The following is a 13032-nucleotide window of genomic DNA, read 5'->3' as shown; positions in this document are numbered from 1 at the left end:
CTACAAATATGACGGATGTGCGGAAAGAGACCATGAAACCACGAACATTAACTCATGTGTGCGAGAGAAAGGGGGTTTTGAAGATATCCTGTGATAGGGGTTTGGGTCAATACAAAACAAAATCCTGGCACTGGACCGATGGTTGTTTACCACAGGCACAAGGAGAGCCTTCTGTTTATCTTAGCTCGCCTAGGGGTAAGACAGAGCATGAGTCCACAAGGCACCTTACTTTTGCTAATTAGCCCTACTCCAGTCAGTTTCACCCTACTGAGGTCTATGGCCCTGTCTACCTGTTTACCTATTCTGTACCTTCCTTCCTGTGAAAGCAGCTTTCTGCTTTTGTACTATGTTGGGGGCACTTCTGCTCTGTTTACTTAATCTCAGATGCTTTCAGCCTAAACCTTCTTAACCCATTGGTGTAAGTTCAGGGAATTCCTAAACTTATTCCCCACAATCCCCACCCTAACTAAACTCAGGATATATAAGAGATGCTCAGTGACCACAAGTTCAAGGGTTGGCTGGGCCGCTTTGTCATTCCATTGTATATTTATTGCTTACTGTTGACCTCTGCTCAGAACACCATGATTTGATTTTCTTCTGCCTCCCTCCAATTCTAAAGAAGTTGATAACAACAAACCTATATAGACTTTGTTCTCAAAGCAATACTTGTGAGGAGGCAATACAGTGGGGAGGACAGAATGGTGATCTGGCATCTGGGAGTGACAAGAAAAAATGAGATATTTGTTGAATGCCTTTGTGCATCAGGCATTATTCTAGGTGTTTGGGATATTACTCATCAATCTTTTTTTAAAATGTATTTATTTATTTTGAGAGAAAAAGAGACAGACAGAGAAAAAGAGCACATGAGCAAGCAGGAGAGGGACAGAGAAAGAGGGAGAGAGAGAATTCTAAGCAGCTCTGCACCCACAGCATGGAGCCCAATGCCGGGCTTGAACTTGTGGACCATGAGATCATGACCTGAGCCAAAACCAAGAGTCAAAGGCTTGCAATAATAACCCTCCTCTCTCTTGTCTTTCAACCCACCCACGTCACCAATATTTCTCAGTTCTTCTTGGTTATTCATGTTATGTATGTATGTGTGCATTTACATATATTAATTCTCTTTCCCGCATACAGTAAAATCTTGGATTGTGAGTAACTTGTTCTGCGAGTGTTCCACAAGATGAGCAAACATTTCTAATAAATTTTAACTTGATAAAGGAGCGATGTCTTACAATCCGAGTGGTAGTACGGGATGCCGAATGTCACAAGATCACAACTGAGCCAATGGTTCTTTTCTCTCTCGCTGTGAGATTATGGAATGCCCAGATGCTTGGTCTCAGGCTGCGGTGTTTGGCAGAAGCCAGTGATTTTTCGGAACATTGGAAGGCGCCCACACCTGGCACTAATATATTTTTTGTCACTTCAAAACACCTATGGACAGTCCTTTGCTTTTCCATTCAAGAGGAAGCTGACGAATGCTTTGCTTCATTCTAGGTCAGGCTGCCTGCAGATTTAGACCCTTTCCTCTTACTGCCAGTTACATTAAATACGGTATATGACAAGAGTTTATTAACACTGTACCACAGTCAACATCCGTGTGAGTGTATATACAATGGCCCCCATGCAGAAAAAGGTTGAAAAGAAAGGCGTAAGAAGGAGATGATTGCTGTGGAAGTTAAGAAGGAAATCGTCAAGAAGTATGTACAAGGTATGCAAGTGGCCAAAATTGCAAGATTTTATAAGAAGTCTATATCTCCACCTCGTCTGCAGAGGAACTGAATCCCTCACTTCAAATGAGATTAGGGAGATGTGTAAAATGTGAGAAACAGTGCAAAATTCTGTGGGAAAGCACCACCCGAATAAGGCTGTAGCAGTGAGAGCAGTGAATCTGTTTAAGGACAAAGTGATGTCACGTTTCTGCGAAAGCCTCAAAGGGAGGCAAAACCAACATCATTGGATAGGTTCCTTGCTAAAGTTGCACAAAATGGGAAAGATTCCACTGAGCCAATAGACAGCAGTGATTCCATTAATGATAGTGAAAGATCTCCTACACAGTAACCCTCCTCTCTCTTATCTCCCTCACACCCTCCAGGAAGGTTTTCAAAGGTAAGTGCTGTTTATTTCTCTTTCTATTATGTATCTTCTTTATCTTTTTGTATTATATTACAGTATTGTGATCATTTTTGTGTGAGTATTTTTAGGTTGTGGAAGGAATTGTCTGCGTTCCATTATTGCTTATGGGGAAATTTGCTTTGATATACAAGTGCTTTGGATTACAAGCATGTTTCTGGAATGAATTATGCTTCCAAACCAAGGTCTTACTGTACATATATACGTATAATGTGTATGTTCACATACATACACATACATATGTATTTCAAATGCTCACTCAGCTTGCCTAGTATTGTCCTAAGCAATTTACATGCATTATCCCTTTCAGTTCTTACTGCAACCTTGTGATACAAATACTATTCTTATTTCTGCTTTACAGATTAGGAAACTGAAAGGTTACAAGGGTACGGAAGTTGCCAAAGGCCTTGAGAGCTAGTAAAGGTAGAACTGGGTTCAAGCCCAGCTCTGTCTGACTCAGCCTTCTTAATTACCGCACTATGTCTGGAAAAAATGTCAGGAAGATATGCACCAAATGTTAAATAACTCCTTCATGAAGTTGGGGTTGCGTGACCCACCCGCTTCCTATGTTTGCAGTTTTGTTTAGATTTCTAACAACAGGAATGTATTATTTCATCTTAACTAGAAAAAAAAATCTCTTTTCAAATTACCATCAATTCCCTCATTTTCTCTGCCTTTGGTCAATCTGCTGTCTAATTTTGCAAGACCAGATAAGCTGCCACTCTGGCCTTGTTCCTGGAAGAGCAAACATCATCCGGGAATGCACATCACCAGACAGACTGACTCCATGACTAAGGAGTGAATTCCAGCCACCATGGGGCTCAGAAAGCTTCAAACAGCCTCAGACAGAGCCCAGGACCATCTCCCACATTATCACTCTCTTCATGCTTTACTGTTACCCAAGTCACAGCCATATCTCCTTCCTTTTCTTCTCCATCAACTATCTTAAAATAGTCTACACTCATTGTCTTTGCATCTGCATTTCTACTCCTTACAGACTCTGACTTCACCCCTCAGTCATGATATTGTTAGTTTTAGGGGTCACCACATCTTTCTAATTGCTAAGCCTCATGACCCTTTCCTCAGCCTTCATTCCTTCTATCTCATCAACAGTGTTGGTCATACTTACCTTTTAAAACCTCTTTTCTCTCTTGATTCCACAGAGCTTCTCTTTCCCATTTTCTATCCTCACTGTGACTAGCCTGTCTCAATTTCATTCACCAGCTTCTCCCCCTACTGTCCATGACTGTGATGTTTTTTAGAATTCTTCCACCTCTGCTCTCTCTGCAAACCCTTGATGGCCAATCCCATGAGTTCTCAGCATTTTCACTTCCAAATAAATGACTTCTGCCCAGGTTTGAGACTGAGTTTTGGACCTGCACAACTAACGGCCCAGGAGATGGTTCCACCCAGATGTGCTAGCTCACTGGAAGAAAGGATCATTTTGTAGTGTTTGCTGATTTCTGTGACATGAAGCCCTCCCTATGGCTGATCTCAAGCTATCAGAGCGAAGTCACTGACTACAGAGCTGGAAAGAGATGTGCACAGGCAGGGGTTGAACAGGAATAAGTCAACTCCACACCCCCACTCGTTCTGCCTGGTATCCAAGGCCAAAGGCTCTCAAACATTATTTTTTAACATATGGTAGAAAACACATTCTATGTCAGTTACCTGAATATGTATACGACTGGAACAAAGTTGTTCTGTGAAACAACATAACCTTATCGCATGTGATATACTTTGAAATCTATCACGTTTCATTTCGTTAAAAAATGTGTCTCAACTCACCAAGTACATTTAATAAGCCATTAAAGGTTCAAGACTCACAATTTAAAAACATCATCCTCGAGTCTTTCAAACTCAATGTGTACAGAACTGCATTATTATCTCACTTTCAACAACCTGTTCCTCTTCCTGCTTTTCCTTTCTCAATTAATGGCTCCATCATCTACCTGGTTTCCCCACTAGAGGTCTCGGGGCCATTTTGGACTCATCCCTCTGCTTTATCCTTTATACCTTGCTGATATCCCTTAAGTAGATCTTCCTACCTCAGTTCCCACTGTCACTATCCCAGTTTATATCACCACCTTTCACCCCCTAGCCTCCCAATTCATCCCGTTTTCAATTTCTCCCATCTCAATTTTTTTTAGTACAGTATTGTTTTCCAAAAATCTGTAATGCTACTGCTCTGCTTACAAATGTTGATGGTTTCCCATTGCCTCACGATGTTTTGCATTCATTTAAATATTCCAGAGGGCAACTAATGTGTGCTAGGCTCCGTACTGGATGCAGGGGAATAAAAATGACAGAGTTCTTGTCCTTAAGGAGCTCACACTCTACACCCCATCGCATCACTGGGAAGACTCTTATGGTAATCCCAGCTTATCTTGTCATCCTTAACTTCTGGCCCACCCCATCTATACACCTGATGCTTGCCACAGTGGGGAACTTGACATTCCCAAGGAATGTCATTCACCTTTAGGTCCCTGTGCCTTTGCTCATACAGTTCTACATTCTGTTCCAGCATTCTACGTGCTCTTGCTTTCTTTCTTCCAGATGACCTCCCACTCATTCACAAAAGCCACTCTCTGTGAAGCCTTCCTTTGGACAAATTCCTATTTTAAAAAGTTTTAAATATTTATTCAATGTAATCATGCACATACTTCAAATTGTTAAGGTGTTCTAGAACAGAAAAGTCAGACTCTTCCATCCCTACCCCAGTCTAATTCCCCAAAGATAATCAATCTTAACAGTGTTTCTTGTTGGGTTTTTGGTGATCTCCCTGTGTTTCCAAAATAATACATGGTACTATTATTTCTTAGTGGATCATCTTAGGCACTATCTATCTAATTTCCACTAAGAGAGTGAGCATTTGGCTCACAAACACACCGGCCCTATCTTTTCTCTTCCCTGAGCCTCCTGATAGAATTACTTCTGTATATTCATGCTTGTTCTCTCCTCTGCAGAATTGCTATACATCCAGAATTTTATTTCTGTCCTACCAACTGTAGACAGAATCTCTCGATTTTCTAAAATGAGACCCTTAGTAACCCAACCTTCTCTCCACCCTCCTCCCCAGTTCTATTTCCTTCTACCTACCTACCTTTATTTTTACATTTAAAAATTAATCTATTTACATTTTCTTGTGTAATCATAGTTTATTCTACTTTGGCTTGTTTATAAGGTGATTCTAAAAGTTGAAAACCGGGGCGCCTGGGCGGCGCAGTCGGTTAAGCGTCCGACTTCAGCCAGGTCATGATCTCACGGTCCGTGAGTTCGAGCCCCGCGTCAGGCTATGGGCTGATGGCTCAGAGCCTGGAGCCTGTTTCCGATTCTGTGTCTCCCTCTCTCTCTGCCCCTCCCCTGTTCATGCTCTGTCTCTCTCTGTCCCAAAAATAAATAAACGTTGAAAAAAAAATTAAAAATAAATAAATAAATAAATAAAAGTTGAAAACCAATAAGCAATGTTCCCATTATTAGACTATCTGAATATTGTCTCCAATAGTCTAATAGAGCACTCTGCTCATACTTTTTTCTTTGGGCCACTCAGAGAGGTATATTCTCGGATTTCTGGTTTAAATGTAATTTCTATATTTAGATACCACTCAGTAGTTCAAAATCAATCTATCGTAAGCTGTGTCACACTAGCATTAGGCCTTTCCTGGACATTTCCTCCCTTGGAGTTCCTTTTATTTTATTTTATTTTTTAAATTTTATTTAAATCCAAGTTAGATAACATACAGTTTAATAAAGATTTCAGGAATAGAATGTAGTGATTCATCACTTACCTATAACACCCAGTGCTCATCCCAACAAGTGCCCTCCTTAATGCCCATCACCCATTTAGCTCAGCCCCACCCCACCCCACACCCCTCCAATAACCCCCAGTTTGTTCTCTGTATTTAAGAGTCTATTACGGTTTGCCTCCTTCTTTGTTTTTATCTTATTTTTCCTTCCCTTCCCCTATGTTCATCTGCTTTGTTTTCATTTCACATATGGGTGAAATCATATGATATTTATCTTTCTCTGATTGACTTATTTCCCTTAGCATAATATATTCTAGTTACATCCACATTGTGGCAAATGGCAAGATTTCATTCTTGTTTATCACTGATTAATATTCCATCTTCCTTATTCATCTTCTTTATCCATTCATCAGTCGATGGACCTTTGAGTTCCTTCCATAATTTGGCTATTGTTGATAGTGCTACTATAAACATTGGGGTGCATGTGCCTCTTTGAATCAACATTTTTGCACTACTAGGTATTTATCCAAAGGATAATTTTTAAATTCTTAAATTTAATTAATTTTCTTTTTTGTCAGAGACTCTAAGTCTGAAGTTCTCTTTTGGCCAGTAAAAGAGCAGGATGCAGGATGAAAAGCAAGAGATGGCTAACGTCCAGGAAAAGACAAGAGCCTCAAATAAGGGTACTTGCCCCACTTTTATTAGGATCAGAAGGCTTACAAACATGGTGATGGGTGTGCACAAAGAGACAATGAATCTGTGAACATTAACTTGTGGATGTGAGGGAAGAGGTCTTGAAGATATTCGGGGTTAGGGGTTTGGGTTAATACAAAGCAAAATCCTGACACTGGGCAGTGGGGTAGAAGGTTGTTTACAGAAGACATGAGGCACCCCCCCTTGTTTATCTTAACTAGCCTAGGGGATGGGACAGGTAGGACATGTGACCTCAGAATTAACAAGGCACCTTTTCTTTTGTTAATTATCTCTGCTCTGGGCTGCTTTACCTGCAGGGCAGTGGTCTATAGCCCAATTTACCTGTTTACCTAACTTGGTCCTTTCTTCCTGTGAAGATAGTACTAATATCTAAGTACTAAGATAGCATCTTCCTGATGCTATAGTACTAAATTGGGGGGGGGGGGTGCTTCCACCCTGAATACCTAATCTTATTTATTTCACCTTTGTGCCCTTATTTTGGGGCCTTTGCCCCTCCCTCTCTATCCTGGGGGCTCTTCACTGCCCCCCCCCATTCTGGGGGCTTAAGCCCCCTTTCTCTATCCTTATTCACCTAATCTTGTGAGCTCAGTGTGTGGGCATCCTATGGCTTTGTATTTATTTATGCCTTGGTAACCCATTGGTGTAAGCCAGGGAATTTCTAAGCTTATTCCCCCCACAATCTTTTAATTTTTTTTTTTTTTTTTTTTTTTTTTTGCATTCTGTCACCAGCTAAGAGCTTCAGGGGTTTCCAAGTTCCCAATCATATCTTCAGTTTTATTGAATCCCATTTTCTCCTCTAGCTTATTATTTTCATCAGGATGGGTTGGCTTCCAGGCTAGGCCTAGCTGTCGTCTTGGGATTCCCTTTCTCTGCTCATTTGTTTCCAAGTCCCATGGAACCTACTTATACATATATATAAAGCTTTTTAGCTTTTGTTGTTTATCTGAAATTCCATTTAACTGGGTATCCTGTTTTTATTTTTTGTTTTTTGTTTTTTTGCTAAATCTGGCAACCCTACACTGGGTATTTTCTCAGGGCACTAACCTATAAAATGCCAACCACTGTCATCCCATCAGAGAATCTGATCTTATTATGATGGGAAAAGCATAGAGCTGGCTGGCACTGAAAGAAACAAATACAATATTTCATACTTGCCTTCCAGACCTGCTTTCAAAGCCCACCACATTTTTAGGTGTGATGCTGAATTTCCAGCTTCTTCATCAGGTCTTGAGGTCCTTAGAGATCTCTTACCTAGGGCACATGTACCCTTTTCCATGAATATTCTGGGACAGTTTGCTTCACAGGAGGTCAGCCCAGGAAGTACAGGAAAATGTCGTTAAGCTGATCAAGTTTTATTTGAATTTTCATCTACTGTTAGGTTTAAATAAGTGCCTGCTTCTTTAAAGATACTGATATGAGATAACAGTGTGACTGTTTCCCAGGTGACTGCTCTGTCCTTGCATTTCACATGCACAGGCATTTCATTCTTCCAAGAGGCCGTTGACTGATGTGTTTTGATTATCTCCATTTTACTGGTGAGGAAACTGAGAAGCAGAAGGGATTTACGGGAAAAAACAAAACAAAACAAAATAAAATAAAACAAAACAAAACCGTGCCCAGAGTCATTCCGTCACCTCACCCAAAACCAAAAATCACTATTTTAAACTTACAGAACTTTAATAACGCCACGCAGGAATTTCAAACTATTTTCCCTGAGTCTCTAATGAAGTTTTAAATGAGTATGTTTTCATTAGAAAGCAGATTGAGGAGAAGGCATTGGGAAACGGAGGAAATGTCAGCTAAACCCCAAATAATTGCGTTAAATTGAGCTACGAGATTGGCCCTTCTTACGTTTCCCGTCATAAATGCTCTTCTGATGGCCCTCCCCCGCATCTCCACGCAGAAATGAAACCGACACGGTGGCAGGCTTTCCAAACCTGAGCACAGCCCACGTGTGTCTGAGTCGGAGTCGAACGTACAAGGGTCGGGAAATGAGGAAGGCGCAGGCTATTTGGGATTACAGATGGAAGCAGAGTGCCTGGAAAGTGAGCAGGACAGACAAGGTTGGCTGGATGCGGAGTGCAGCAGGGAGCGGATCTGATCAGGCCGGAGTCTGGGAACAGAAATTGGGCGGCACAGCACCCACCCGAGGCATGTTTGGGTCCATCCCTGGGGCGTGTTGCGTTATCCAGCGGGTGCGGGGTGCGGGACCCCGGGGCCGCGGGGAGGGTGCTGGGTGCGCCCGAGCGCGCTGGCTTCCCACGCGCGTCTGCCTATGGGAGGCCGGCGGCCACACGCTCCGCCCCGTCCCTCCCCACCCCCCCCACCGGGGCGGACCGAGGGCAAAACCCGCGCGCAGCCCACCCGCCCGCCGCGCGCCCCGAGAGAACTGCAGCGCTGGCGGCGAGGAGCGGTCCAGGGCTCCTGGTTCAGACGTGCAGCTTACCGCAGCGCCCGGGTGAGGAGCGAACGCGGGGCGCGCCGGGCTCGGGCCGGACCCTCGCGGCCCCGGCGCGGGAGGCCGGCGATCCCGGAGCGGCCACGGCCACGGGCGTCGGGAGGGTGGGGGGGAGGGGGGAAGCCGCGCCGCGTCCTGCCTGGGGTGGGCTCGCCGTCCCTGCCGCCTGGCGACAGCGCGCTGGGATCTTTGCGGGGAGGGTCACGGAATTGGAGCCCAGTTCTCCCACGCCTGTTCCCCCCCCACCGAGGAGGCAACCCTCCTAACCTAAGAATTCGGTGCACAGAGGGAATCAGGGGACACTGGGAGGTTTCTTATCTCTAGGTCTCCTGTACTGGGACAAAACGGACACTTCTCTTTGGGGAGTGTGGCGTTTTCCAGAGCCCAGTTCCGAGTAGCTGCCGTACCACTAGGGTAATAAAAAGCACTACCTCTGCTTTGCTCACAGGCTCCGCGGGTCCCACGCCTCCCCCCGCCGCCCCCCCCCCCTTCAGACACCATCACCCCGGCTCTACCCAGAGTAAAGGGGAAGCTTGCTTGTAAAAAGTCACACAAAAGTCACACACAGCAGAGAGCATTCTCCTCCCATCATACTCTGGAGCTTCTGGTACAAGGTTCTAGCCCCAGAGAACGAAAAGGTCAGGCTTTCATTCAGGTCTTTGGTTCTTGCCGTTGCTGCAGAGGTGATGAGGCAGGAGGAGGGAGAGGTGTGTAGGGTTCATAAAGGGGAGCTCACCATTTTTGAAGGACACGTGAGCTCAGGTTTGGGAGAGATTTGTGTGAACAAATCAGACTTGTGCAAATTACCTTCGACCCAAGCGAGAATCCTGAGCTGGGAGACTGGTATGGGAGTAGGAGCTGGAAAGCGTATCCCTTAAAGTGTTGACAATCCCTAAAGGCTCAGGACCAAATCTTGGGCTCCCCTTGAACTCAAGAGACCAGGGCATTAAGTATTGGCCACCACAAGGGACTGGTGAGCTGCTAGCACCCCGCAGATCTCCTCACGGAGGGAATTCTGGTGGTCCCCTAGAAGCTGGTGAGAACCTACCTCCTTGGATTTCCCAGCGTCCACTCATTGCATGTGGGCACTGTAGGTTCTCTCCCTTCCCCAGACATTTGGGCAGGGGTTGCCGCCGTGGACGGCATGGTGATGCTCTTTGTTGAACGGGACCCTTTGTACTCAAGGCGGACACTATGAATTGTGAGGGATATTAATCTGGTTCAGCCACTCATTTTACAGTTGAGGAATCCTTTCCGAGGTGTCGAAGGGGTTTGCCCAGCACCCCAAGGCTTTCCTGTAAAGAGAGCCCTGGACAGCTGGTTCCTCATTTCCTGTCCATTGTATGTCTGTGCCCTTTGAACTTCAGTAGTGAGGAATACGCCTTCCCTACCCAGTTAGGTTTTACCATACTGTTTGAGAGTCTCCTGGTAGAGCATTGAGACAAGTGCTGACTAGGTACCTGAGCAACACGAGTGGAACCCTTGGGAATGTCACCGGAGCTTAGGAATCTGTATTCCTTTCAGTGACACTCCAGAAAACGGATTATTTCCTGGAAAGGAAGGTGATCATCAGGTTATTTATACTTTGATTCATCTGAAGGTTGATGAACCTTTTTTTTCCCCCCAAGATCCATGGTTATTGGCTAGACTGACCTCTGGAGGTATTGAGAAATTTACATTAAAGTGAAGCATTGAAGAGAAAGTATTGAGTGAAGGGCATTTGAAGGGGAATGTCTGGTTCTAAAACTGCATTGTACCAGAATTCTGAGGAACCTTTGTGTTTTGAAGGGACGGGCAGCAGAGTCTTACCACCTCTCTCTATGAAGCCAGGCACTTATTATGTACCTTCACTGTCACTTTGCTGCATTTTACAGGTATGACTCATAACACACTAATCGAAACAGTCTGATATATATGGGCTTGTCGTTTTTTTTAAAAAAGAAACTTAGTTGAGAAAGAAAAAAATCAGCTGTAAGAATCAATACTGATTGGATTCAATGGGCTAGTTGATTCCTCATACAAGTTTGTGCATTCCTTCATTGACGTCAAGAAATATTTATTGAGCACCTACTGTGTGCCTGGCACTGAGTATAGAGCAGTGAATAAGACAGATGTGGTCTCTGTTCTTAAGGAGTTCACCTTCTAGAATCGAGGGATGAGCAAGGTAAATTCAGATACCACTAGGTGTTTTAAAGCAAAGGCAACAGAGTGCTGTGGTAGAGTACTGTGATGAGTGTGTGTGTGAGAGAAAGAGAGAAAGAAGGAGGGAGGAAGACAGAGAGAGAGAGACAGAGACAGAGATGATGGGAGAGGCCCAGCTTCTTAGATTGGGTTTTAAGCAGTGATTTTTCTGAGAGATGGCCTTGAGATGAGCTCCCAGAACATTGACAGATTGTTCTGGTGAAGGAACCGCAATCACACAGCTCTGACCACGAGAGCTCAGTGTGTTCCAGACATAGTCGGAGGGCAGCGTGGCTGGAACAGGGTGAGGGAAGAGAGCGAAGGTTGGAACAGGGTGAGGGAAGAGAGTCAGGGTGAGGGCCAGGGGCCAGGTCATGCAGAGCCTCTTGGGCTCCGGTACACTGTCTGGACTTCAAGGGCAGTGGCAAACCAAAAGCAGGGGCGTGCCATAATAGACTTAACGTTTCCTCAGAAGTTACTCTCGGTGCCTTGTGAAGAATGGGTTGCAGGGAAAGAAGGGCAAGAAGGAGACTAGCCCCAGGCTTTTTATGGTGACCTGGAAGATGATGGTAGCCGTAGGTGGGCAGAAGCTGTTTGGGGAAGCAGAGTAGGAAGTTCCTTAATGTTTTTGTCTCAAACTTCCCTTCTACTTGGTGGGGATGCCATTGCTATGTCTGGTCCACTTAGCTTGTAAAAATAAATAAGCTAGCGATTGATTATGCTCTTAAGGGTGAGGTAAGACTTCATTACCGGCATTATTTGCTAATGCCGCGTTACTTGGAATTTTCTGTGCTTCGTTTTCAAAAAGTTTACCATAGATTTCATTCTTTTCACTTACTTTATCCGTTACAATAAATTATGTGTATTGCACATAAAAAATACTTTGATCTGCTCAGAAGATTGGAATATCTCAACTAAGAGTTACCAATTAAACGCGCCATCTCAGAGTGGAGTAAAAGGATGCTGGCGTAATAACTGACTTACTGTGAGGAGTCGAATGTGATCGGGTAAAGTTCAAAACAGAGTATTTGAATCTGAAAACAGTTCACAAGGAAGTTAGCAGATTTCCTTTTGTCCTGGATAGGGCTGTATGCAGAGATCTGAGTGCAAAGGTCTGTTGATAATTGAAAGTCTATTCGTGGCCGCAGAATTTCTGGAGAGGGCTGTGACCCAGAGTTGAATAAGAGTTGCTTCCCTTAGTGAAGCATTCTCTCTCAGAGGGGACTCTTGAACTTTCCCTGACTGATCACTGACTAAATATTAGAGGGCCAGGGAGGAGTTTCAAAGTTGTTTACCAACTGGGGTAGGGATGACCGTCTCAGGGACGGGACAACTAACTGCCACAATGAGGCAACCCTATTTCTCTTTCCTGCCTCATTTTGACATGCAACATACTAAGAGGAGATGTATCTGTTTACAAGGAAATAGAAGTCCTTCCTCATTTACACTGTGTGCAGTGGAGGATTCTGCTCTGGGAATGGGCTGTCATTTATCTTCATTTGCCAGACCCCATTAATTATTTTTTTAATGTCTATTTATTTTTGAGAGAGAGAGAGACAGAGCACGAGCAGGAGAGGGGCAGAGAGAGAGGGAGACACAGAATCGGAAGCAGGCTCCAGGCTCCGAGCTGTCAGCACAGAGCCGGACGTGGGGCTTGAACTCACAAACCGGGAGATCATGACCTGAGCCGAAGTCGGACACTCAACCGACTGAGCCACCCAGGCGCCCCAGACCCCATGAATTATTTATTGGCTGGGGCATCTGATTTTAGCTTGAAGTGGCCAGTCTGGTGATTCAAAC

The 13032-nt window shown here is 44.4% G+C and overlaps 1 protein-coding gene across 3 annotated transcripts in view; it reads left to right on the top strand.

Annotated features, from left to right (window-relative positions):
• Window positions 1–8572: 8572 nt before the first annotated feature.
• The window catches only part of PLA2G7 (phospholipase A2 group VII), a 39659-nt gene continuing 35199 nt past the window's right edge, over window positions 8573–13032 (top strand). The window contains exon 1 of one of the 3 annotated variants that reach the window (XM_007085104.3): window positions 8573–8744. The gene's annotated coding sequence lies outside the window, so the exon portion shown is untranslated. Of the gene's footprint in view, window positions 8745–8954; window positions 9052–13032 lie in introns of those variants that run through there. The other 2 variants (XM_042986508.1, XM_042986509.1) reach the window with 2 other exon arrangements.

The sequence above is a fragment of the Panthera tigris genome, chromosome B2 (assembly GCF_018350195.1).
Source record: "Panthera tigris isolate Pti1 chromosome B2, P.tigris_Pti1_mat1.1, whole genome shotgun sequence".
NCBI lineage: Eukaryota > Metazoa > Chordata > Mammalia > Carnivora > Felidae > Panthera > Panthera tigris.
This window is presented reverse-complemented; position numbering and strand designations above follow the sequence as displayed.